General features: G+C 37.3%; 1 protein-coding gene across 10 annotated transcripts in view; it reads left to right on the forward strand.

Moving 5' to 3' along the window:
• The window catches only part of ENOX2 (ecto-NOX disulfide-thiol exchanger 2), a 285,986-nt gene that overhangs the window by 32,716 nt on the left and 226,373 nt on the right, over positions 1–26,897 (forward strand). Inside the window, exon 1 of one of the 10 annotated variants that reach the window (XM_073013404.1) lies at positions 13,635–13,703. The exons of the other annotated variants lie outside the window; for them this stretch is intronic. The gene's annotated coding sequence lies outside the window, so the exon portion shown is untranslated. Of the gene's footprint in view, positions 1–13,634; positions 13,704–26,897 lie in introns of those variants that run through there. 10 annotated transcript variants of the gene reach the window in all.

Raw genomic sequence — 26,897 nt, forward strand, 5'->3', positions numbered from 1 at the left:
CCGTGCCGACAATTGCTTCTCTTCCCCCTGGTTGATGTTTAAAATTATGAACGCTGTGTAATGAAATGGTGATTTTTATTCTGTCCCGGTGGTAAAATGGGATTTGCTGATGTGTAAAATGAGACAAAGATAAATAACAAACAGATGTTCCCACAAAATGTTCATTAAATCCCTGCCTAGCAGAAGATGCCGGATTACATGTGTTCAAACTCTAAATGTGTTAGAGAATAAGGAGCTTTTATACCTTAATGCTCAATTTACGAAAGACGATATAGCTTTCTCTGTAAAAATCATAGTAATCAGTGACTTACAGTCGCTTCTTCATTTCAGAGTGGCTTGTCATGACTGTTTTTAAACTTTTCTTATTGATTTTGACAGTTCCAATTATCCAAACAGGCATCACCTTATTGAGGGATTATGAAGTGGGTTTAAGCCTCATAGATTTTAAGACCCCAGATAGGGGTTATTCAACATGTGGAAGTTATGGCTTTTACTTGGATCATCTCTAAAGGACTATCTGCCAAAGGGATGTGATGGTGATTTGGGGTGAGTGGGGTTAGAAAGGGAAAGCAAGAACAGATTCACCATCACCTTCTTCCTCTGGCTCTTTCATAAAAAGTAGAATTTGTACTTCTTGATACAGTATATTGCTTATAGCAAGGCCTACATACTACTAGTAAACCACAGTTATGCTGTGCTAAGTTTTAGGCAGGTGCCTATTTCTGGTAAGTTTTAACATGTACTTTGTGCTCTAAATGTGGAAAGGAATACCTACCTTTCTTTACCTCGGGAAGGAGGTAGCCAGAGAAGGTAGCTGAAGAATGATATTTGATCTGAGTCTTGAAGGATGGTGGAAGTTTGTTAGAAAAGAGAACAAAAAGGATTTCAGTCAGAGGGAATAGCGTTTGCAAAGATACAGAATCCTGAATCAGGAAAAACTGTCAGTGACCCCCCAATGACCCCCCAATGGCTTTGTGTCTGAGTCTCCTCATCTGTAAAAAGGACTTAGAAATGATACCTACCATATATGGTTGTGAAGATTAAATGAGTTGATATATGTAATTTAGAACAGTGCCTGACACATGAGAATTATTAAGAAGTCTGGCCTCCACTCATGAGTTTGGTGGCTGGAGTTTGGTGTGTGGATAGGAAAGCGGAGAAAAGCCAAGGTGATGTAATAAGTTGGGAGGTGCAGATTATACACTTACACTGTGCTAAGGAATGTGGATTTTTAAATAGGTGATTAGGAACTATTTTGGAATTTTAAGCTGGTATTTCAAATATGTGACCAGATTTGCATTTTAGAAAGACTACTTCGTTTGCTTCCTGAAAGATAAATCTGGATGGGGTGGAAAGGGGAAAGAATTTGTGAAAAATGGAGGCAGAGAGATCAGTTATAAGGCTATTTGCAATAGTCCAAGCAAGATGATGGTGGATCTAAATTAGGAGAGTGGCACTAAAAATGAAAAGAAAGGTACAAATTAAACAGGTATTTTAGTTACTAAATGTCACAGACTGGCAACTAATAAATGTGTTTTGTTTGGCCCACACAGTATTTGAATCTGAATGCTCTTACATGGAACATACATTCTCCTATTTGACTTAGGCTCTGCAACACCCTATTGTATTATATCATATATTGATGTTGCCTGGGTTGACCATTTTATGAGTAGGAAGAGGAAGGAGTTCAGGCTGATCCCTAAATTTCTAGGTTCAGTGACTGGATGAATAGAGGTATCAATACCCTAGATGAGAAGGTCAGGAGTAAATTTGGGAGAAAAGATTAATTACATTGTGGGCATATTAATTTGGAGGTATCCAGGATATCAGTAAGAAATAAAGATCTGTGGGTCAGGAGATAAGTCTGCACTAGAGATATAGATTTGGGAGCATTATTAGTTTATAGGTGGTAGCTGAAACCATTTATGTGGATTATATCACTCGTATAGTATATTTACAATGCAAAGAGAAACGGTCTGAGCCCAATAAGAAACCAGTGAAGTGACCAAAGATAATGGTAAAAGAGGAAAGAGTTTCAGGCATAGTGTAGACCAGTGATTCTAAGTGTGGTCCATGAATACCGGGGACTCCCCAAGATTCTTCCTGGGAGTTTGAGAGGTCAAAACAATTTAATTCTAATATGTTATTTGTCTTTTTCACCATGTTGACATTTTCACTGATGGAGCAAAAGTTATTGTGGGTAAAACCACTGGTACCTTGGCAGAAATTAAGAGAGTGGCACCAAATTATATTTGTTAGTAATTATATTCTTTATTTTGTTTAGATATGCCATATTTTGTTTATTCATTTATTGATTGATATATATTGGGAATTTTTCATCTTTTAGCTATTATGAATAATTCTACTATGAAATTTATGTGGGCTTAAGTTTTTATTTCTCTTAAGAATATACCTAGGAGTGGAAATGCTGGATCATATGTAACTCTATGTTTAGTCATCTGAGGAATTGCCAGACTCTTCCAAGTAATTGCATTCTTTACTGCTGCACACTCACAGTTAAGAAAAAAAGCCATTCTTGGTGATGTCTTTTATAAGTCAGTAACTATTATTAGTTTATTACATTTTGACCTTTATGTACATTTTTAAATGTTCTGTGTACCAAATGGGAAGAACACATAAAGCACTTCTGATGCATACTGAAGGATAATGGTATTCATCCTTCAATAAGCCTAGCATCCTCCTATGCAAGTCTTAAGGTAAAGCATTTGCATGGTTGAGTTGCAAACTGAACTAGCAGCTTTTTACATAGGATTCTAATTTTACTTGAAGGAACACTGACAAACTATGGCTATTCTGTGTCACTGAGTATTTGGCAGTGATTTTCTCAAAAATAAAGTGAGCCTGTGACTTTAAGGAAAACAACTGGTATTTCTTGCCAGTGTTAAAATTTAGAATTAGAATTTTGGAACACGTATCTGCCACCATGAGCTTGAGAGTTTACCAATACTAATAGACTTCTATGATGAAGCCAGTCATGATGTTAACTAATTTTAGAATATTGTATAATGAAATGTGTAACAATTTGGAAGATTTGCATAACTCAGTGAACCAATATTTGTCAAATGATCAATGAATAATGTTGTAAAATCATGCCTGGGGAAAAATCCATTTAAAGTACAAGACTGACCAGTGATTTTAATATAACAAAGCCCCAAAAGTTCATTAATAAAGATTCAGATTTCCCCTTGCACTAAAGAAACTGCCACTGTTAAATTTTGGTATAGTATCAAAGAATAATATCTACAATTATCTTAAAAGACTATTCAAATGTTCTTCCATTTTCCAACTATATATTTACCTGAGCCTAGATTTTCTTCATATACTTTAACCAAAAACATATCACAAGGAAATGAATGCAGAAGTAAACATTAGAATCCACCTGTCTTCTAATATGCTGTCCTCCATAAAAAACATTTGCAAAATTATAAAACAGTGCCATTATTCTCATTGATTTTACTTTGTTTTAGAAAATAGTTATTTTTATAAACATGTTATTTCTGTTTACATGTATTTGATTTATTGTTGTTATATTTACATGAATAATTACTTTTACAAGTCATAGTTGTAATTTATAATATAGTAAATATTAAGAAATATAACCTACAAAAACCAAAATCTCTTTGTGGTCCTCAATATTTTTCAAAGTTATAAAGGGGTTCCAATACCAAAGAGTTTCAGAACTGTTGTGGTAGACTACTAAAAAAATGGGGTTAACAAATGAAGAAACTTGTCTTACTGTTAAGTAGCCTAGAATTCTATTAAATATAAGAAAACTGAGACAATGAAAAAGCAAAATATGGAAAAATATGACTAAGAGCCAAATTGAGTGACATAGACAGTAGATAATAACCAAGTTTCTAAAAACATAGAATGTGGGACAAAAGTTGTAAGGATTTGTCAGAAAGAGAGACTTGACCATACATAGGATTTTGTAGAACAAAAAAGTGAACAGGATGCTTGCCAAGCTTTCCAAGCATGATGACCATCCTGAGCAAAGTCCTAGTGGCTAACATAAGCATCATGTGCTTTAGAAACAGTAAGGAAATCATCCCATCTGGAGTAAATAGTTTGCACTGGTGAATAGCAAGAGATTAGTTGGATAAATAAGTTAAAGCCAGATTATGGAGAGCCATAAATGTCAAGATGAGGGATTTAGATTTTATTGACAATGGGAAACTATTAAATATTCATGATTCAGGATGATAACATAATGAAAGTGATGGAAATTAACCTAGAAGTAGTGTGAATGAGAGGTTGGAAATAGAAAGACTAGAAATCAATTAGGACAATGTTATCCATATATGAAGTGGTGAGGAACTAGTTGCAGGAATGGAATGCAAGTAAAGGATATGAGAGATATTTTAATGGTATACTGAATAGGCCTTGATTATTAGGAAAAGAGGATTGATATTGAGACTAGATGACTGAGAGAATGGTGATGCCATTGATAGAAAATGAAAGAACATAGGGAAACCCATTTTAAGTAGTTGATGATGACTAGGTTATTAACTTGTTTGTTGAAAGTGTGAGATTGCATAATAGAAATATGTATGCATAGGGAGTCATTATATGGGAGGTTGAATGAGAAATATAAAATCAAGAGGCCACATATAGAAAGGTGATCATTGGGTTTTAGGAAATGAATGAGTTTTTTGAGGAATGAATTATATAAAGCAGGAGCCCAGGAGCCAAATCTTAGGATCTATGACTATTAGGATATGATAGGAGGAGCCCCTGAAGAAGGCTGAAAAAACAATTGGAGACTATTAGAACAGAATCCTATCAGATTGCAGAAGCCAATGGAACACATAGTTTCAAGAAGGAGATATAAATCAGCCATGTCAAATTCCACAGAGAATAGAAGATTTAATGTATAACGTAAGCTCTGTGGAAGTTCTCTTAAATGATCTCTGTATATTTTACTCAATGATGTTTCCTAAGTGTCTAGAATTGTACTTGGCACATAGTAGGTAGTGAATCAATACATGAGTATAATTGGCTAATGATGCTGAAAGTGTTGTGCAAAACTTTTAAATATAAGCATTTTGAAGAAAAATAACTAATGAGTAACATCTTCAGATACAAACCTCTGTAAACATATTGATTCTCTCTATTTGCTTATCAGGCAGTATTATTGGAAGCCAGCACAGTGTTGTTAAAATGCACAGTGAAGATGGAGGTAGATCGTTTAGCCTTGCTGACTCACATATGAGGCAGCCAGAGGGAGGCAGATGATATGTCTGTTTGTATAATTCTATAGACCAAAACCCTGCTGGTAGCCTTACCTTCTAGTCTTTAGTTTGTGCTCTTCATCTGAATCGGATATATTCTTTTGCTGCTGATGAATGGCACAAACAGTATCAGCCTCAAAATGAATAACTGCTTTAGAATTTAAATAGTTATAATCACAGTCATTAAGAAATATGATTTTTGTTTAAACTTATTTTGGTATTGGCCCATAAATTTTAGTTGCAAGTTTTTCAGAAGACCAGTGTATTCGTTAGGTTCAAAAGTCTGGGTCCAATTTTTGTTGTAGTTTTTCAAGGCAGAGTCTTGCTCTGTCACCCAGGCTGCAGTGCAGTGGTGTGATCTCGGCTCATTGCAACCTCTGCCTCCCAGATTCAAGCAATTCTCATGCCTCAGCCTCCCAAGTAGCTGGGATTACCATGCCTGGATTTGTTTTGTATTTTAACAGAAATGGGGTTTCACCGTGTTGGCCAGGCTGGTCTCAAACTCCTGGCCTCAAGTGATCCACCCACTTTGGCCTCCCAAAGTGCTGGGATTACAAGTGTGAGCTACCATGCCCAGCCAAAAGATTATGTCCAATTTGATTGTTAAAGTAGATTTGTTTATTTCAGTTTTGACATGAGTAGCATAATGGATACAACAGGAAAATAGGTGATTTTACTGGAGGAAACAGTATGGATTCCCTCATAAACTACTTACATAGCAATGACTATGTTTTGAGCTTGGACTTTGTATTAGTTATCAACTGCCCTGTAACAAATTACCCTCAAACTTAGCACATTAAAGCAGCAAGCATTATCTTACAGTTTTTGTGTGTCAGGAATCTAGAAATGCTTTAGCTGAATGCCTCTGCCTTAAGGTCTCTTGTGAGCTTGCAGTTAAGCTGCAACTGAGCCTGTGGTTGAATCCGAAGGCTTGACTGAATTGGGGAGAGGATCCACTTTCAAGCTCACTTGGGTGGTTCTTGGCAGACCTCAGACCCTGGCCACACGGGCTTCTCTATAGGGCCAACCCATGAAATGTCAGTGGCTACCCCAGAGAGGGTGATTCAGGAAAGACTGCCCAAGACAGAAGCCAGAGTCATTTTATAATGTAATCTCAAAAATGATAGCCCATATATATTTAATTATATATAGATACATAATCACATACATGATTATAATTATATATAAATATATATACACTCATATATATATGATTTTTAAAGACACATATTTACTAAAACACAGTCTAAGAAACCGAAAAGCCAAATGAGAAAAAGAGGTTTACATGAAGAGATAATTGATCTTCAAGTGACTCTTACAATTACAAAACCACCCAGAAGGACAGAAGAAAATGTTTGACATTAACAACTCCACTTAAATTTCAATACTGTTCTTCAATTTATGTAAGTTAATGTGAAATAAGATACTAACTACAGTTAAATGTAGCTCCTGTATATGGGTTTTAGTGCATGTTTGAAGACAGAAATAGAAAAAAGTAGACTAAACTGGTAAGAAATTGAATTTTAAAAACAGGTATTATATATATACCTCATAGTTCATATTTCCTCTTACCTTTACTTCTATTACATTTTAGTTTAGTAACTGAAATTATAAGAATCCGCATTTTCATAGAATGGTAATTTAGTAGGAAGCGGAACAATGCTGCCTTGCAGCAGATCTTTAAATTCAATTTTTAACTAAATTAATTTCATGAGGTCTGGGTTGTTCTATCTAAATCCAAAAATTATAGGTATTCATTTAGATTCATAAACCATATCTCATTTACTCAAAATAAAAGGTATAACCCTGTCTTGTCTACAGAGAGTAAAAAAGGATTAAGGCAAGAGAGAAAAGGCTTTATTCATCATAACACAAGATGCCTATTTGAAACTGAGGGAGGAGAAGATATGTATAATATTTAAAAGGAGTGTATTTGTGTATGTACATTTCAAAAGGGATACACTTCTGAAATAGTCATTTCTCATTTGGAAAGACAGACATCTTTGTACTCAAAAAGGAAACTAATAAGTGAAAAAGGAAGAGTTTGGATTAACTGATGTCTGAGGTCCTGCCTAGCTTTAACATTCTGAGTCCATGTTTAGATTAGACATTGGAGGTATAAGTCTTATTTTTGTTACACACCCATCCACATACACTCACCCCTCTCACACACATACTCAGAGTCTTAAGTGATTTTATATAGCTGGAAGGTGATAAGTGATTATGTATGTGTATGTATGTATGTATACCTACATAGGCAATTAGTGATATGGAAGAAATAGGGCAGGCTTAGGAGAATTGAAAGCATTGGTGGGAAACAAGGTTGCAATTTTAAACGGGATGCTCATGCTCGGTGTAACCTCATTGAGAAGGGACATTTAAGCAATTATTTGGAGGAATTTGGAGGAGAGTGACTATCTGGGGGAAGAGCATTCAAGCAGAGAAAAGAACCAGCACAAAGACCTTCAGACAAGAGAGTGTCTGGATTGGTCAAGGGACTAACGTTCAAGGAGCTAGTGTGACTAGAGCAGAGTGAATAAACAAGGGGAGTACTAGGAGATTAATTCACAAGGGTATAACAGAGGGAGGGAGCAGATCTTGTAGGGTCCTAAGTAAATACCTTGTAATTGCCATTGTAATTTACCTTGTAAATGCCTTGGCTTTTACTTTGAGTAAAATGAGGAGTCCTTGGAGGGTTTTGAGCAGAAGAGTGATATAATGTGGCTTTTAAAAGGATTATGCTGGCTACTGTCTTTTTTGTTGTTTAAACTACTTTATTAGTATAAACCACTTTACTGGTATATGATTGACGTATGAAAAGCTGTATGTATTTAATGTGTACAACTTGGTAAGTTTGGAGATAAGTATATACCACAAAACCATCACCTCAATCTATGTCATTAACCTATCCATCACCTCTAAAACTCTCCTCCTACCCTCTTAGTTATTATTTGTGTGTATGACAAGAACACTTAACATAAGATCTACCCCATTAGCAATTTTTAAAATATACAATACAGTATTGTTAACTTATAGGCACTATACTGTACAATAGATGTAGTAGGCCTTACTCATCTGGTGCAAGCAAAACTTTGTACCCTTTGACTAATACCTTCCCATTTCAGTCTCCTCCCAGGCCCTGGAAACCCTGGTATTCTACTTTCTGCTTCTATGAGTTTGATTACTTTATATTCATCATATAGTGCTGTCATGTAGTATTTTTCCTTCTGTGTCTGGCTTATTTCATTATTTCACTTAGCTTGACATTCTCCAGGTTCATCCATTTTGCTGCAAATGCCAGGATTCCCTTCTTTTTAAGGCTAAATAATGGTTCTAGAGCATGGTTGGGGTTTGTGTTTGTGTGTGTGTGTGTGTGTGTGTACACCACCTTTTCTTTACCCATTCATCTATAGATGGACATTTAGGTTGCTTGGCTATTATGAATTATGCTGCAGTGAACATGGCAGTGTAGATATCTCTTCAAGATAATGATTTCAGATCCTTTGGATTTATACCCAGAAGTGGGATTGCTGGATCTTATGGTAGCTATATTTTTAATTTTTTAAGGAGCCTCCATATTGTGTTTCAATATACATTTTCACTAACAGTGTACAAGAGTTACATTTTTTCCACATCCTTGCCACCATTTATCTTTTGTTTTTATTGTTGTTGTTTTGATAAATGGTCACCCAAGCAAGTGTGAGGTGATACCTCATTGTGGTTTTGATTTGCATTTCTCTGATGATTAGTGATGTTGGGTACCTTTCCACATACCTCCTGGTCATTTGTATAGATGTCTGTTTAGGTATTTTGCTCACTTATTTAATCAAGCTGTGTGTGTGTGTGTGTGTGTGTGTGTGTGTGTGTGTGTGTGTGTTTTGCTATTGCATTGTAGGAGTTCCTTATTTATTTATGATAATAACCTTTTATCAAATATAGTGTTTGTAAATATTTTCTCCCATTCTGTAGGTTGCCTTTTCATTTTGTTGTTTTCTTCCCTGTGCAGAAGCTGTGGCTATCTTATAAAGAGATTACAGGTGTATGAGCAAGGTGGAAGCAGGGAGACCAGATAGGAAGCTGCTTCAGTAATCTAAGCAAGAGATGGTGGTAGATGGAAGCAGGGTGGAAACTGTTCAATGGAAAGAAGTGGTTAGATTCAGGATACATTATGAGGGTACAATGAACAGGATATGCTAATAGATTGGATATGATATGTGAAAGGGGGAAGTCAAGGATGAACCCAAGATTTTTTCTTCTGAGGAAGGAGGTGACATTTACTGAGATGGGAAGGACTGTAGGTGGAGTAAGCTTGGCATGTAAGAGTTCAGTTTTAGACATGATGGTTTGAGATGCTTACTAGACATCGAAGTAGAAATGTCAAGCAGTTAGGTGAGAATACAGACCTGGAGCACAGAGGAAAGGTCTGGACTAGAGCTATGCATTTGGGAGGATTCAGCACATACGTAGTATTGAAATCCAAAGAAATCCACAGGCGTGAAGACAGAGAAGAGATCTAAGAACTCAGCCCTGGATTAATCCAATGTTAAAAAGTTGGAGAGAAGCTGGCCACTGTGGCTCATGCCTGTAATCCCAGCACTTTCAGAGGCCAAGGTGGGTGGATCACCTGAGGTCAGGAGTTTGAGAGCAGCCTGGCCAACATGCTGCAACCCCATCTCTACTAAAAATACAAAAATTAGGCCAGGTGTGGTGGCTCGCACCTGTAATCCCAGCTACTCAGGTGGCTGATGGCAGTAGAATCGCTGGATCCCAAGAGGTAGAGGTTGCAGTGAGCCGAGATAGTGCCACTGCACTCCAGCCTGGGTGACAGAACGAGACTCCATAAAAAAAAAAAAAAAAAAAAAAAAAGAAGAAGTTTTGGAGAAGACAAGGAACTGGCAAATAAAACTGAGAAGGAATGGCCAGTGAGCAGAAGTAGGAGGAAAATCAAAAGACTGTGGTATCTTAAAATTAAGTAAATCGACCATTGACCACAATCTCTTCTGTCCTCTCTGTTGCCATTGCCTTATCCCTAGTTCAGCACCACATCATTACTTGTCTAAACCGCAATGGTGTCTTAATTGTCTTCTTGCCTCCCTTATTTCCTCTAATGCATCTCCCACCCTGTCAGACATTTCTGTTTCAAACACAAATTGGATCCTGTCACTCCCTTACTCAAAACACTTAATCTATTTATAATTTATGCACACTCTGCTGCTTTTGTCTTCCATGGCTTTGCCTTTGCTTGTGTAGTCCATTGTGCCTGAAGTATACCCTCTACATTTCTCATCACCAGGTGAACTCCTACTTATTCTGCAAGACTCAATTCAGATACTATCTCATTCAGGAAGTCGTCCCTGATTTTTCCTCTAGACTTATAAGTTTGCCTTATGCATATTTTTATTTTTGCTTTAAACATTTTAAAAAATAATTTTATGTTTATTTATCTGTTTATCCCATTTAGGCTATTTTTTGTTGTTGTTGTTTGTTTTTTTTTTGAGAAAGAGTCTTGCTCTGTCACCCATGCTGGAGTGCAATGGCACGATCTCAGCTCGCTGCAACCTCTGCCTCCTGGGTTCAAGCAATTCTCCTGCATCAGTCTCTTAAGTAGCTGGGATTACAGGCACGCACCACCACACCTGGCTAATTTTTGTATTTTTAGTAGAGACTGGGTTTCACCATGTTGATCAGGCTGGTCTCAAACTGCTGACCTTGTGATCCGCCCACCTCAGCCTCCCAGCGTGCTGGGATTACAGGTGTGAGCCACCGCACCCAGCCAGGCTGTTATTTCTTAAAGGACAGTGATCGTATCTTGCCCATCTTTAAATGTTTGACAGCTAACATAGGGTTTGACACATAGTAGGCAGTAAATAAGTGTTTAATGAATGAATGAATAAATGAGGGGTCACTTTTTCTCCTTGCTCTGGATATGTCAGTTTCAGTTTAGAGGGTTATAAATTTTTCTCTACAGCTTGGAATTGTTTCCAATTCTTCAATTTAAAATTCTAATATAACCAGTTATGGGACAGAATAACTGATTTGCATCTCAGATGCAGGAGAAGCATGCAGAATAACAATATGCTATGGGTTTGATAGCACTCAAATATCATATCTCTCAGTGTAATCAATATACATCTGAGTTACTGTAATACAGCCAATACTCACAAGTTGAATTTGTTAGGTTACTGCATTTACCTCTCTAGGATACCAACACCATGCAAAATAAGGTCTTATGGGAAGGCTCATGTTTGCATGTATCTTTGGGGAGAAAGAAGATAGTGTCATCCTGGACCTTTAAAAAGGTATTTAATATGCATTTATCAAATCTAAAAGAATAAAGCTTGACTTTTTTTCCTGGTGCGCTTTATTTCACAGGTAGAAATGTAAAAATACCTGTGATTGGCTGGGTGCAGTGGCTCACATCTGTAATTTCAGCACTTTGGGAGGCTGAGGCAGGCGGATCACCTGAGGTCAGGAGTTCAAAACCAGCCTGGCCAAAGCATAGTGAATCCCTATCTCTACTAAAAATACAAAAATTAGCTGGGTGTGCTGGCATGCATCTGTAATCTCAGCTACTTGGGAGGCTGAGGCAGGAGAATTGCTTGAACCTGGGGAGGCGGAGGTTGCAGTGAGCCGAAATCGTGCCATTGCACTCCAGCCTGGGAGACAGAGCAAGACTCTGTCTCAAAAAAAAAAAAAAAAAAAAAAAAAAAAAAAAGCCCATGATTAGGCATACCTGTCATCTAGCCAATCCAGCATTCTGTTTCTGAGAGGACTTTATTAGAAAATCATCATATGTCCCACTAATAGTCCCACTAATACCAACCTCAAATGAGTAGTAGTATTTCTGGGAGGAAAAACATTCTAATTTCTTTCAGTAGTCCCTATGGATCTATTGTCAGTGATTTTATCTAACATATATTTAAATTTGTTCATTTATAATTTAAAAATTCTATATTTGAGACAAAAGTTGTCTAATTATATTTTGCTGTTTAAAGGAATACTTCATCAAATTCAGCATTCTTTTTTACTTAATATTTTTGACATACATAAAACTATACAGAATTAATATATACAACTTGATGAGTTTTGAGATAAGTATATGCACCATGAAACCATCCTCTATCTCTGTCATAAATATGTCCATTACCTCCTAAATTTTCTCCTGCTCTCTTATTTATTATTTATGTGTATGTGGGGATAAGAACACATAACATAAGATCTACCCTCTTAGGAATGTTTAAAGCATACAGTGAGTGTTGTTAACTATAGGCGCTATGCTGTACAGTAGATCTCTAGGACTTGTATAACCGAAACGGTATACCCTTTAACTAATACTTCTTCGTTCCACTTTCCTCACAGCCCCTGGAACCCTTGGCATTCCATTCTCTGCTTATGTGAGTTTGACTACTTTAGAGATGACTTTAAACAAGTGCATACACCTTTGTAGTTAACACCATAATGAAGACATAAACTATTTTCATCTCACCAAGAAGTTTCTCTGTATGACTCTTTCCAGTTAATCTCCAATCTGCATAGGCAACCACTCTTTTGACTTCTATCATCATAAATTAGTTGTCTGTTACTAAGTTTCAAATACATGGGATCATACACTCTATACTTTCTGGTGTCTGACTTTTTTCCCTTAGCATTTTTATTTTTTAGATTAACCCATGTTGTTGGGTGTTACCAGTAGTATGTTCATTTTTATTTTTGAGTATTATGCCATTATATGAATTAACTACAGTTGGCTTATCCACTTACCAGTTAATACACATTTGTGTTTTTTCCAATTTTTGCCTGTATTATGAATAAGTCTGCTATGAACATATAAGCCCTTATTGCTATATATTCCACTCTAAGCCCTGCTTTGCCTCATCTCACAAATTTAGATATGGTCTGTTTTCATGTTAATTCAGTTGAGTACTTTTACATATCCTGTGGAGTTTCTTCTTTGACCCAAGGATTATTTTTATTTTTTAGATATCTCTCTGTTATTGATTGATTATTTAATTCTATTGTGCCGAAGAAGATGTTCTATATGATTTAAATAGTTTCAAATTTACTGTGATTTGTTTTATGCACTTAAATAGAGCATATCATGAAGAATGTTCCAGAGACTGTAACCTTAGTTCCTTTTGGAACTAAGACCTCTAGACCAGTAGAGCCTAAAGTCACAGTGACAGAAAGCACAAAATTTGCTTGTGAATCACTAGGAGTAATAGTGAATCAAGCCACTCCCATTTTTACCTCTAATACTTATTACAGAATCCATGAATCCTGGCTATTGGAGAAATAACACCATATGTTGGATATTATTTTAGATCATCCTGAAAGACATTACCTCTGGAAGACATTGTCAACTACCTGGTACCGTAGCTCAATCTTCAAAAAGCCATTCCACCATTGTAGCAAACCTGCTGCTTCAGCATGATGGGAAACATGGCAAGACTAGTGAGTTCCACGAGCAAGGGCTCATTCCCCATTCTTCATTTGCTACGAAATGACTTTCTTGATCAAAAATGGTGCTATGTGTAATACCGTCATGGTGGATAAGGCATTCTGTACTTTTTAAAATGATACTGACAAACTACTTTCTAGAGTAGCTGAGACATTTTACATTGCCACCAGTAATATAAATGATACAGTTTCTCAGCATTCTTGCCAGGATATGGTGTTGTCACTGTTTTTACTTTAGGTATTCTGATAGGTGAGAGTGATATCTACTTGTGATCTTAATTTGCATTTCCCTAAGGGCTAGTGATGTTGAGTATCTTTTCATCTGTTTATGTGCCATCTGTATATTTTCCTTGTGAAATCTCTCTTAATGTCCTTTGACCTTTCTTTCTAATTGGTTGTATTTTTACTGTTCAGTTCTGAGAGCTTTTTATATAATCTAGGTATATGAGTTTTTTGGTCAGATACATGCTTTACAAATATATTTTTGCCAATCTGTGGCTTGTCTTTTCATCTACTTATTAGTCTCTGACAGAGCAAAAGTTTAAAACTTTGATGAATAATATTGTATCTTTTTTTTTCTTTTATGGATTGGACTTTGGTGTCATGTCTAGAGCAAGCCCTAGATCCCAAAGATTTTTCTTTAATTATGCATATACATTTTAGAATAAGCTTGTCTAGCATATACATTTTAGAATAAACTTTTCTATATATGAAAAAAAATCTTACTGGGATTTTGATGGATATTACGTTTAACCAATACATCATTTTGAGGGAGAACTGCCGTCTTTCCTATGTTCTGTCTTCCAATCCTCGAGTGCAGTATGTGTCTCTGTTTATTGATGTCTTCTTTTATTTTTTCATCATTGTTGTAGTTTTCAACATATAAATTATGTACACATTTCGTTAGATTTATACCGAAGTATTTATACTGAAGATTTATACTTAAGTACCTAAGATTTATGCCTACGTATTTCTCTTTTTTGAACAATTGTAAATGGTATGTTATTTTTAATTTTGGTGTCCACATGTTCACTGCTAGTATATAAAAATATAATTGAGTTTTGTGGTTGGTATTAATTATAGCCTCTCACCTCGCTGAATTCCAAATTAGTTCTAGGAGAATTTTTACATAAACCCTCATGTCGTCTGCAAATAGAGTGAACGTTATTTCTTCCTTTCCAATTTGTATGCCTTTTGTTTCCTTTTCTTGTCTTAGTGCACTGGCTAGAATTCCCAGTACTGTATTGAATAAGAATGGTGACAGGATATGTCTTTGCCTTATTACCAATAATAGGAAAGAGTATTCAGTGTTTCACCAAGATGTTGTTAGCTATAGATTTTTTTGTAGATACTTTTAACCAAGTTGAGGAAGTTCCCCCTCTGTTCCTAAGTTTTCCAAGACATTTTATTGTGAATCACTGCTGAATTTTTAAAATGCCTTTCTGTATCAATTAATATGATAATGTGATTTTTCTTCTTTATTCTGTTAATGTGGTGAATTCCATTGATTGATTTTTGAATATTGATCCAGCCTTGCATCCCTATAATAAACCTCGATTTGACATGATGTATGATTATTCCTATGTATCTGCTATCATTCTGTTTTTTTCTTTTTTTCTTTTTTTCTTTTTTTTTTTTTGAGACGGAGTCTCGCTCTGCCACCCAGGCTGTAGTGCAGTGGCCGGATCTCAGCTCACTGCAAGCTCCACCTCTTGGATTTATGCCATTCTCCTGCCTCAGCCTCCCGAGTAGCTGGGACTACAGGCGCCCGCCACGTCGCCCGGCTAGTTTTTTGTATTTTTTTTTTTTTAGTAGAGACGGGGTTTCACCGTGTTAGCCAGGATGGTCCTGATCTCCTGACCTCGTGATCCGCCCATCTCGGCCTCCCAAAGTGCTGGGATTACAGGCTTGAGCCACCGCGCCCAGCCTGTTTTTCTCTTATAGGTAAATGTGTTGTTTCTCTCTTGCTGCTTTCAATATTTTTTCATTGTCTTTCGTTTTCAGTAGTTTAATTATGTGCGTTGGTACAGATTTGTGTGTATGTGTTCTATTTAGGGTTAGTTCAGCTTTTGGATTCTGTAGGTTTATGTCTTTGGCAAAATTTCAGAAATTTTTACCCATTATTTCTTTGAATACCCATTCTTCTTCTCTTGTTCTGAGAATTCAGTCATACAAATGTTAGATCTGTTGTTATTGTGCTACATGTCCTTGAGGCTCTGTTTACTATTTTTCACTGTATTTTCTCTTTATTGTTCATATTATGTAATTTCTATTATTCTATCTTCAAGTCCACTGATTCTTTCCTCTGTCATCTATATTCTACTATTGAGCTCGTCCAGTGATTTTTAAATTTTTGTTTATTGTATTTTTAGTGTTAATTTTTTCATTTGGTTTTTGTTTACATCTTTTATTACTTTACTGAAACTTTCTATTTTTAAATTTAAGTATGTTCATAGTTGCTCATTCAAGCATTTTTGTAACAGCTGGCCTAAAATACTTGTCAGATAATTTCAATGTCTGTGTCATCTTGGTGTTTGTGTCCTCTGTTAAATTGATATTTCCCTGGTTTTTGATGTAAGTGATTTTTATTTAATTCTTGACATTTTGGGTATCATATAAGACTCTGGATCTTATTTATTTTTTTTTTTATTTTTTTATAGTTTAATGTTTTATTTTTCCAGTTTTCTGCCAGTGGGTATACCTTGTTTTTTTGTGTTTTTTTAAAAAATCTTTTTCTTTTTCTTCTTCTTTTTTTTATTTTTAAATTTATTATTATTATTATTATTATTATTATTATTATTATACTTTAAGTTCTAGAGTACATGTGCATAATGTGCAGGTTTGTTACATATGTATACTTGTGCCATGTTGGTGTGCTGCACCCATCAACTCGTCAGCACCCATCAACTCGTCGTTTCCATCAGGTATAACTCCCAATGCAATCCCTCCCCGCTCCCCCCTCCCCATGATAGGCCCCGGTGTGTGATGTTCCCCTTCCCGAGTCCAAGTGATCTCGTTGTTGTTTTACTTGGTTTCTTCTGACATCATGCTGGCAGGGGAAGTGGTCATTACCTTATTACTGCCATGTGGAAGTAGAAATACAGACTCTCCTCTCAGCCTCCATTGAAACTCTAGGAAATGGGGGTGGGGGAACCTCATTACTGCTGGTTGGGAGTGGAAGTTGAAGCTCCCCTTTAGGCCTTTGCTGACATCACCCTGGTTGATAGAGAGGAGCACTTGATTCCTGCCTACCACATGGTCTCCACTGACATTGCTGATTGGGTATTTAAAAAAACAGCTCTCTACTTGGCCATCTTTGATACACCACCCCAGTAGGTTGGTTGAGACACCTCATTAGATCCTGGAGAAGGTGGAAATCCCATTTCCTCACTCAGTGCTTGCTCATAAGGATGAGGTTAGGGGTGCAGTTTCTTGTGTTGTTTGGCTATTGTTTAAGAGTTTTCTGTCTTGCTATACTCCCCCTTCTTGGTCCTTTGACTAGAGAAAGCTGGCTTTCTTGAAGCTTTTCTTTTTTCCCTCTGCCCATTGGCATTTCTAGGTTGCTGGTTTTACCAATACATGGTCTGGGATATATATAGTAAAAAAATACCCAGGGAATTCACCACTTTGTCATTCCCTGGGTCTCAAAGTCCCTAGTAAGTCTACCTTTTTTCTCTATCTTTGAAAATGTTCTTATGTTTCTCTTATATATAATGTCCAAGTTTTTAGTTGTACTTAATGGGAGAAATAGAGAGATGTACAACTACGCTGTCTTGTCTTGGAACTAGAGACTCAGATATACTTTTTATTGTTGTAATTTACCATTTTAAAGAGGTAGGTGTCCTATTATATTCTCACATACATAATGTTCATAATGGTCATTGAAATGATATATTTCAATTATGTCTTTTCTCAGCCATTTTTCATCCCTTCAATCATTTAGTTGACATTAGTAGATGATCTTCAGCCTGATTATGACATCCTTAAATATCTTGATGGTATTTCTCAAATGTCTCAACTCCATGACTGTTTTTACTTCCAACTCAGGACACAGTAATTTTAGGGTTTCCTCCTGGGTTTCCTTTGAATACAAAGAAAAATCAAGACAAGTCTTCATTTCATTTAAAACCATACTCAAATTTCACCTCTTCAGAATGGCCTTTATGACCATTCTGGATATATTTGCCCTGCTTTGTTTTCTTTATATCACTTATTACTATGTGATATTTTATTTTTCATGTGACTAATGACTCTCTATTTTGTATCTATGGGTTTGTTCATTGTCTCTCTCCTCCGAAAGTGTCAGAGCTCTATAAGGGCATAGACTGTGTTTTGTTCCCTTTTGTATTCCCATTGCCTAGAAAAGTCATTGGCATATAGTAGGCTCTAAGTAAATATTTTGGCCAATTGAATGAATAAATACGTCACAAGAGATTTGGGTGGAAGAGAGAAGAAAGAATAGAAAATTCTGGGTACTTAGTGTAAAGAATTTTAACCAACCCGTATGCTACTAGATAATAACATTAGATTAGATATATACACCAAATTTAGGCCAAAATGTGTGAAAGGAAGGAAATAACTTCTATTTTCTTTCTTTACTTGTTCTTTTTTTTTCCCCCCTCATCTAAGCCACATTTCTTGTCCTATAAAAATAATTTAGGATAGGGGCAAGGTCTTTCTATAAACAGCAGTTGCAGCCCTGTGATGAGAAGATGGTAAATTGAAAATTGGAAAAGTCTTGACTAGAAATTTCCACATTTTGCTTAGACGATAGAAGCAAGTGACAGTTTGGCTAGCTGCCCCAGGTGCATTAAAATTCATGTGGCCCCTGGACTAATTGGATCCATTCCAAATGTAGATCTTCCAAATGAAACTAAAGACATTGAATTGAATCGAGATTTTATAGGGGAATAGCTAAAATGAACAGAAGAAAGCAGTGATGTCATACTGTGTAGTCAGAACCCTGCCATATTATCCTCCTCAGTATAACTTTTGTTGTAGCTATCTGTGGAGCTACACATTGACTGGGCTGTCTACATTAAAGCAGAGAAAAGGATGCTACCTTTTCCCTAAGATGTCTTTGTATCTTGGAGGAAGACCAGAATGGGATAAGATATTTCTCATTTCATCTATTAGTTTGATATCTCTCTAAGCAACTCAGGTATCAGGCACCATAGATTGAAAAAAGAAAAATGTTTTATAAAAATACATCCATTTATCCCAGCCTGAGCAATGTGGTGAAACCTCATCTCTACAAAAAATACAAAAATTAGCCGGGCGTGGTGACACACGCCTATACTCCCAGCTACTTGGGAGGCTGAGGCAGGAGAATCACTTGAACCTAAAAAATATATATCCATTTATAAGGCATATTCAAAAAGGAATAGTATATAGTATACCATAATAAAAATTAGGGCTAGGCTAAAACAAAAGTGGGATTTAAGTCCACCTTAATGTCCTTTTAAATGTAATAGCCTTCTGGGGAAATACAATTCTGGTTTGAGATTATTAGTCACGTACAGCACTTGTCCTGGATAACTGATATCACCTGAGCCATAAAATTACAGAGCCACCTGGCCCTTTCCAGAAAGATTTCCTTCAGAAATTATATTGTTTCTTGAACAGGCAAAGCTTTTACTCAAATGAACTGTCTCCAATAAGCTCTCCATCAAATTATCTGCCATTGGTGCAGTTCTTCTTAATTTCACTTAAGTGCCTGCTGGCTGACTTTGAGTGCAAAAAGACAAAACATATCTTATTGGATGGAATTTAAGTTTGGGGTGAAAAAGAAAAGCAGCTGCTGCCTTCTTGACCTTCCTGTTCTCTTCCCACTAGTAGTGGAGTAGGAGGCAGAGAAAATAGCCTTCATTTTTAACTTGATTTACCTACTTTGGAGACTTTCTTGCCTGCAGCATGTGAACGTAAACATATAAAACATGTTCGTTGAAAGAAAAATTTCCTGGCAAAGCAAAATTCAATCTGCTGATTTGCTCCCACAAAAATTTGTTTCATAAGGTTGGGTAGAATTTTGCCTTTATTTGTTCTGCTGATTCAAGGAGGATGCTAACTTAATGGGTATACCTTTTTGCTTTGTTTCTATTCTAATATCACCATTTGTTATTGTGGGTAGTAAATAATAGAATGAATAATGGAGAAATTTGGTGGCTTTTCTTATAACCCTGTACATATAAGAAAAAAATTCTATAAAATATGGAAAGTACTTTATACCTATTTGCTCAATTGCAGTGAACATGAGTAATAATTACTTCATCCATCCATCCATAAATTCATTTATTTATTCAATATCTATTTGTTTTTTAAAATTTTTTTTATTATTATACTTTAAGTTCTAGGGTACATGTGCACAACGTGCAGGTTTGTTATATATGTATACATGTGCCATGTTGGTGTGCTGTACCCATTAACTCGTCATTTACATTAAGTATATCTCCTAATGCTATCCCTCTCCCCTGTTCCCTCCCCACAATAGGACCCAGTGTGTGATGTTCCCCTTCCTGTGTCCAAGTAATCTCATTGTCTAATTCCCATCTATGAGTGAGAACATGCGGTATTTGGTTTTCTGTTCTTGTGATAGTTTGCTGAGAATGATGGTTTCTAGCTGCATCCATGTCCCAACAAAGGACACGAACTCATCCTTTTTTATGGCTGCATAGTATTCCATGGTGTATATGTGCCACATTTTCTTAATCCAGTCTGTCACTGATGGACATTTGGGTTGATTCCAAGTCTTTGCTATTGTGAATAGTGCTGCAATAAACATACGTGTGCATGTGTCTTTATAGCAGCATGATTTATAATCCTTTGGGTATATCCCCAGTAATGGGATGGCTGGGTCAAATGGTATTTCTAGTTCTAGATCCTTGAGGAATCGCCACACTGTTTTCCACAATGGTTGAACTAGTTTACAGTCCCACCAACAGTGTAAAAGTGTTCCTATTTCTCCACATCCTCTCCAGCATGTGTTGTTTCCTGACTTTTTAATGATTGCCATTCTAACTGGTGTGAGATGGTATCTCATTGTGGTTTTGATTTGCATTTCTCTGATGGCCAATGATGATGAGCATTTTTCCATGTGTCTGTTGGCTGTATGAATGTCTTCTTTTGAGAAATGTCTGTTCATATCCTTTGCCCACTTTTTGATGGGGTTGTTTGTTTTTTTCTTGTAAATTTGTTTGAGTTCTTTGTAGGTTCTGGATATTAGCCCTTTGTCAGATGAGTAGATTGCAAAAATTTTCTCCCATTCTGTAGGTTGCCTGTTCACTCTGATGATAGTTTCTTTTGCTGTGCAGAAGCTCTTTAGTTTAATTAGATCCCATTTGTCAATTTTGGCTTTTGTTGCCATTGCTTTTGGTGTTTTAGACATGAAGTCCTTGCCCATGCCTATGTCCTGAATGGTATTCCCTAGGTTTTCTTCTAGGATTTTGATGGTTTTAGGTCTAACATTTAAGTCTCTAATCCATCTTGAATTAATTTTCGTATAAGGAGTAAGGAAAGGATCCAGTTTCAGCTTTCTACTTATGGCTAGCCAATTTTCCCAGCACCATTTATTAAATAGGGAATCCTTTCCCCATTTCTTGTTTTTCTCAGGTTTGTCAAAGATCAGATGGCTGCAGATGTGTGGTATTATTTCTGAGGACTCTGTTCTGTTCCATTGGTTTATATCTCTGTTTTGGTACCAGTACTGTGCTGTTTTGGTTACTGTAGCCTTGTAGTATAGTTTGAAGTCAGGTAGCGTGATGCCTCCAGCTTTGTTCTTTTGGCTTAGGATGGTCTTGGCAATGCGGGGTCTTTTTTGGTTCCATATGAACTTTAAAGCTGTTTTTTTCCAATTGTGTGAAGAAAGTCATTGGTAGCTTAATGGGGATGGCATTGAATGTATAAATTACCTTGGGCAGTATGGCCATTTTCACAATATTGATTCTTCCTATCCATGAGCATGGTATGTTCTTGCATTTGTTTGTGTCCTCTTTGATTTCACTGAGCAGTGGTTTGTAGTTCTCCTTGAAGAGGTCCTTTACATTCCTTGTAAGTTGGATTCCAAGGTATTTTATTCTCTTTGAAGCAATTGTGAATGGGAGTTCATTCATGATTTGGCTCTCTGTATGTCTGTTACTGGTGTATAAGAATGCTTGTGATTTTTGCACATTGATTTTGTATCCTGAGACTTTGCTGAAGTTGCTTATCAGCTTAAGGAGATTTTGGGCTGAGACGATGGGGTTTTCTAAATATACAATCATGTCATCTGCAAACAGGGATAATTTGACTTCTTCTCTTCCTAACTGAATACCCTTGATTTCTTTCTCTTGCCTGATTGCCCTAGCCAGAACTTCCAACACTATGTTGAATAGGAGTGGTGAGAGAGGGCATCCCTGACTTGTGCCAGTTTTCAGAGGGAATGGTTCCAGTTTTTGCCCATTCAGTATGATATTGGCTGTGGGTTTGTCATAAATAGCTCTTATTATTTTGAGATACATCCCATCAATACCGAATTTATTGAGAGTTTTTAGCTTGAAGAGCTGTTGAATTTTGTCAAAGGCCTTTTCTGCATCTATTGAGATAATCATGTGGTTTCGTCTTTGGTTCTGTTTATATGCTGGATTACGTTTATTGATTTGCATATGTTGAACCAGCCTTGCATCCCAGGGATGAAGCCCACTTGATCATGGTGGATAAGCTTTTTGATGTGCTGCTGGATTCGGTTTGCCAATATTTTATTGAGGATTTTTGCATCAATGTTCATCAGGGATATTGGTCTAAAATTCTCTTTTTTTGTTGTGTCTCTGCCAGGCTTTGGTATCAGGATGATGTTGGCCTCATAAAATGAGTTAGGAAGGATTCCCTCTTTTTCTATCGATTGGAATAGTTTCAGAATGAATGGTACCAGCTCCTCATTGTACCTCTGGTAGAATTCGGCTGTGAATCTGTCTGGTCCTGGACTTTTTTTCGTTGGTAGGCTATTAATTATTGCCTCAATTTCAGAGCCTGCTATTGGTCTATTCAGGGATTCAACTTCTTCCTGGTTTAGTCTTGGGAGAGTGTAAGTGTCCAGGAAATTATCCATTTCTTCTAGGTTTTCTAGTTTATTTGTGTAGAGGTGTTTATAGTATTCTCTGATGGCAGTTTGTATTTCTGTGGGGTCGGTGGTGATATCCCCTTTATCATTTTTTATTGCATCTATTTGATTCCTCTCTCTTTTCTTCTTTATTAGTCTTGCTAGCGGTCTATCAATTTTGTTGATCTTTTCAAAAAACCAGCTCCTGTATTCACTGATTTTTTTGGAGGGTTTTTTGTGTCTCTGTCTCCTTCAGTTCTGCTCTGATCTTAGTTATTTCTTGCCTTCTGCTAGCTTTTGAATGTGTTTGCTCTTGCTTCTCTAGTTCTTTTAATTGTGATGTTAGGGTGTCAATTTTAGATCTTTCCTGCTTTCTCTTGTGGGCATTTAGTGCTATAAATTTCCCTCTACACACTGCTTTAAATGTGTCCCAGAGATTCTGGTATGTTGTATATTTGTTCTCATTGGTTTCAAAGAACATCTTTATTTCTGCCTTCATTTCGTTATGTACCTAGTAGTCATTCAGGAGCAGGTTGTTCAGTTTCCATGTAGTTGAGTGGTTTTGATTGAGTTTCTTAGTCCTGAGTTCTAGTTTGATTGCACTGTGGTCTGAGAGAGAGTTTGTTATAATTTCTGTTCTTTTACATTTGCTGAGGAGTGCTTTACTTCCAACTATGTGGTCAATTTTGGAATAAGTGTGATGCGGTGCTGAGAAGAATGTATATTCTGTTGATTTGGGGTGGAGAGTTCCGTAGATGTCTATTAAGTCTGCTTGGTGCAGAGCTGAGTTCAATTCCTGGATATCCTTGTTAACTTTCTGTCTCGTTGATCTGTCTAATGTTGACAGTGGGGTGTTGAAGTCTCCCATTATTATTGTATGGGAGTCTAAGTCTCTTTGTAAGTCTCTAAGGACTTGCTTTATGAATCTGGGTGCTCCTGTATTGTGTGTATATATATTTAGGATAGTTAGCTCTTCCTGATGAATTGATCCCTTTACCATTATGTAATGACCTTCTTTGTCTCTTTTGATCTTTGATGGTTTAAAGTCTGTTTTATCAGAGACTAGGATTGGAACTCCTGCTTTTTTTCGTTTTCCATTTGCTTGGTAGATCTTCCTCCATTCAGATGGGTCTCCTGAATACAACAAACTGATGGGTCTTGACTCTTATCCAATTTCCCAGTCTGTGTCTTTTAAATGGACCATTTAGTCCATTTACATTTAAGGTTAATATTATGTGTGAACTTGATCCTGTCATTATGATATTAGCTGGTTATTTTGCTCGCTAGTTGATGCAGTTTCTTCCTAGCATCGATGGACTTTACATTTTGGCATGTTTTTGCAATGGCTGGTACCGGTTGTTCCTTTCCATGTTTAGTGCTTCCTTCAGGGTCTCTTGTAGGGCAGGCCTGGTGGTGACAAAATCTCTAAGCATTTGCTTGTCTGTAAAGGATTTTATTTCTCCTTCACTTATGAAACCTAGTTTGGCTGTATATGAAATTCTAGGTTGAAAATTCTTTTCTTTAAGAATGTTGAGTATTGGCCCCCACTCTCTTCTGGCTTGGAAAGTTTCTGCCAAGAGATCTGCTGTTAGTCTGATGGGCTTCCCTTTGTGGGTCACCCAACCTTTCTCTCTGACTGCCCTTAACATTTTCTCCTTCATTTCAACTTTGGTGAATCTGACAATTATGTGTCTTGGAGTTGCTCTTCTCGAGAAGTGTCTTTGTGGCATTCTCTGAATTTGAATGTTGGCCTGCCTTACTAGGTTGGGGAAGTTCTCCTAGATGATATCCTGAAGAGTGTTTTCCAGCTTGGTTCCATTTTCCCCGTCACTTTCAGGCACACCAGTCAGATGTAGATTTGGTCTTTTCACATAATCCCATATTTCTTGAAGGCTTTGTTCATTTCTTTTTACTCTTTTTTCTCTACATTTCTCTTCTTGCTTCATTTCATTCATTTGATCTTCAATCAGTGATAATCTTTCTTCCAGTTGATTGAGTCGGTTACTGAAGCTTGTGCATTTGTCATGTAGTTCTTGTGTCATGGTTTTCATCTCTATCAGTTCTTTTAAGGTCTTCTCTGCATTGATTATTCTAGTTATCCATTCATCCATTCTTTTTTCAAGGTTTTTAGTTTCTTTTCGCTGGTTATGTAGTTCCTCCTTTAGCTCTGAGAAGTTTGATCCACTGAAGCCTTCTTTTCTCAACTTGTCAAAGTCATTCTCCATCCAACTTTGTTCTGTTGCCGGCGATGAGCTGCATTCCTTTGGACGGGGAGATGCGCTCTGATTTTTTGAATTTCTAGCTTTTCTGCACTGCTTTTTCCCCATCTTTGTGGTTTTAGCTGCCTTTGGTCTTTGATGATGGTGACGTACTGATGGGGTTTTGGTGTGGGTGTCTTTTCTGTTTGTTAGTTTTCCTTCTCACAGTCAGGACCGTCAGCTGTAGGTCTGTTGGCGTTTGCTTGAAGGCCACTCCAGACCCTGTTTGCCTGGGTATCAGAAGTGCAGGCTGCAGAAGGTAGAATATTGCTGAGCAGTGAGTGTTGCTGTCTGATTCTTGCTCTGGAAGCTTCGTCTTAGGGTGTACCCAGCTGTGTGAGGTATGATGTGTCGGTCTGCACCTAGTGGGGGATGTCTCCCAGTTAGGCTACTCAGGGGTCAGGGACCCACTTGAGCAGGCAGTCTGTCCATTCTCAGATCTCACCCTCTGTGCTGGGAGAACCACTGCTCTCTTCAAGCTGTCACACAGGGACTTTTACATCTGCAGAGGTTTCTGCTGCTTTTTGTTTAGCTATGCCCTGTCCCCAGAGGTGGAGTCTACAGAGGCAGGCAGGCCTCCTTGAGCTGAGGTGGACTCCACCCAATTTGAGTTTCCCGGTGGCTTCGTTTATCTACTTAAGCCTCAGCAATGACAGACACCCCTCCCCCATCCTGGCTGCTGCCTTGCAGTTAGATCTCTGACTGCTGTGCTAGCAATGAGGGAGGCTCCGTGGGCATGGGACCCTCCAGGCCAGGTGTGGGATATAATCTCCTGGTGTGTCATTTGCTAAGACCCTTGGTAAAGCACAGTATTAGGGTGGGAGTTACCTGATTTTCCAGGTGTTGTGTGTCTCAATTTCCCTTGGCTAGGAAAAGGAATTCCCTTTCCCCTTGTGCTTCCCAGGTGAGGCGATGCCTCGCCCTGCTTCAGCTCTCACTAATTGGGCTGCACCCACGGACCAGCATCAACTGTCCAACACACCCCAGTGAGATGAACCTGGTACCTCAGTTGAAAATGCAAAAATCACCCGTCTTCTGTGTCGCTCACGCTGGGAGCTGGAGGCTGGAGCTGTTCCTATTGGGCCATCTTGGGCGCCACCTCATTATTTATTCGAATGCCTGTTGCCCCAGGCACTGATGATACAACCATAAAAAGATACAGAAGTGGACTTTCTATTCCAATAGGCCCTTGATGGTGTCCTGCTCCTTAAAGCCCTCCTTCCCCTGAAGTGCATTCCCATTTTATTTATTTTGTTTTCCCCAACAAGTTAGTGAGCTCTTCTATGGTAGAAATCCTATCTTGTGCTTTCTGTGATTCTAGACATTCAACACGTTGGACTGAATTGAAGAAAGATTTTTGAAGATGTAGGTGCAGAAAATTTCACAGTCATAAGATATTAGATCTAGAAGGAATGTTAAAGATGATTTAGCCCATAGATTTTCAAACTGTGTTCACAGGATCCATGAAGGCATCTGTATAGATACATGTATGACTGGTTCAGGGAGAAGGAGAGGCCCAGCAGAAGGTTTATGAGCCTACTATGACCTTCCCTGTGCTTCAAGCATAAGATTTCTACTTTCAGCTCTTTTATGCGTAGTATAGTCCTGTAAGATATCTTTTGAATAAACGATTGGCTGCTAAAAAAAAAAAAAAAAAAAAAAAAAAAAAGGAATCCGCTGACAGGTCCAACATCTCTATCATAAGATAGACCTAAAAAGGTTGAGTGATTTGTTCAAGGTCATACATACAGTTAATAATGCTCTTAGAACTAAAACCTAAATCTTCTAACTTCCAACCTGGGGTTCTTTCCATGATATTCTGCTGTTTCCTGGTTCACAGCTGTTGTAGGACCAGCC

The sequence above is a fragment of the Chlorocebus sabaeus genome, chromosome X (genome assembly GCF_047675955.1).
Source record: "Chlorocebus sabaeus isolate Y175 chromosome X, mChlSab1.0.hap1, whole genome shotgun sequence".
Lineage (NCBI taxonomy): Eukaryota > Metazoa > Chordata > Mammalia > Primates > Cercopithecidae > Chlorocebus > Chlorocebus sabaeus.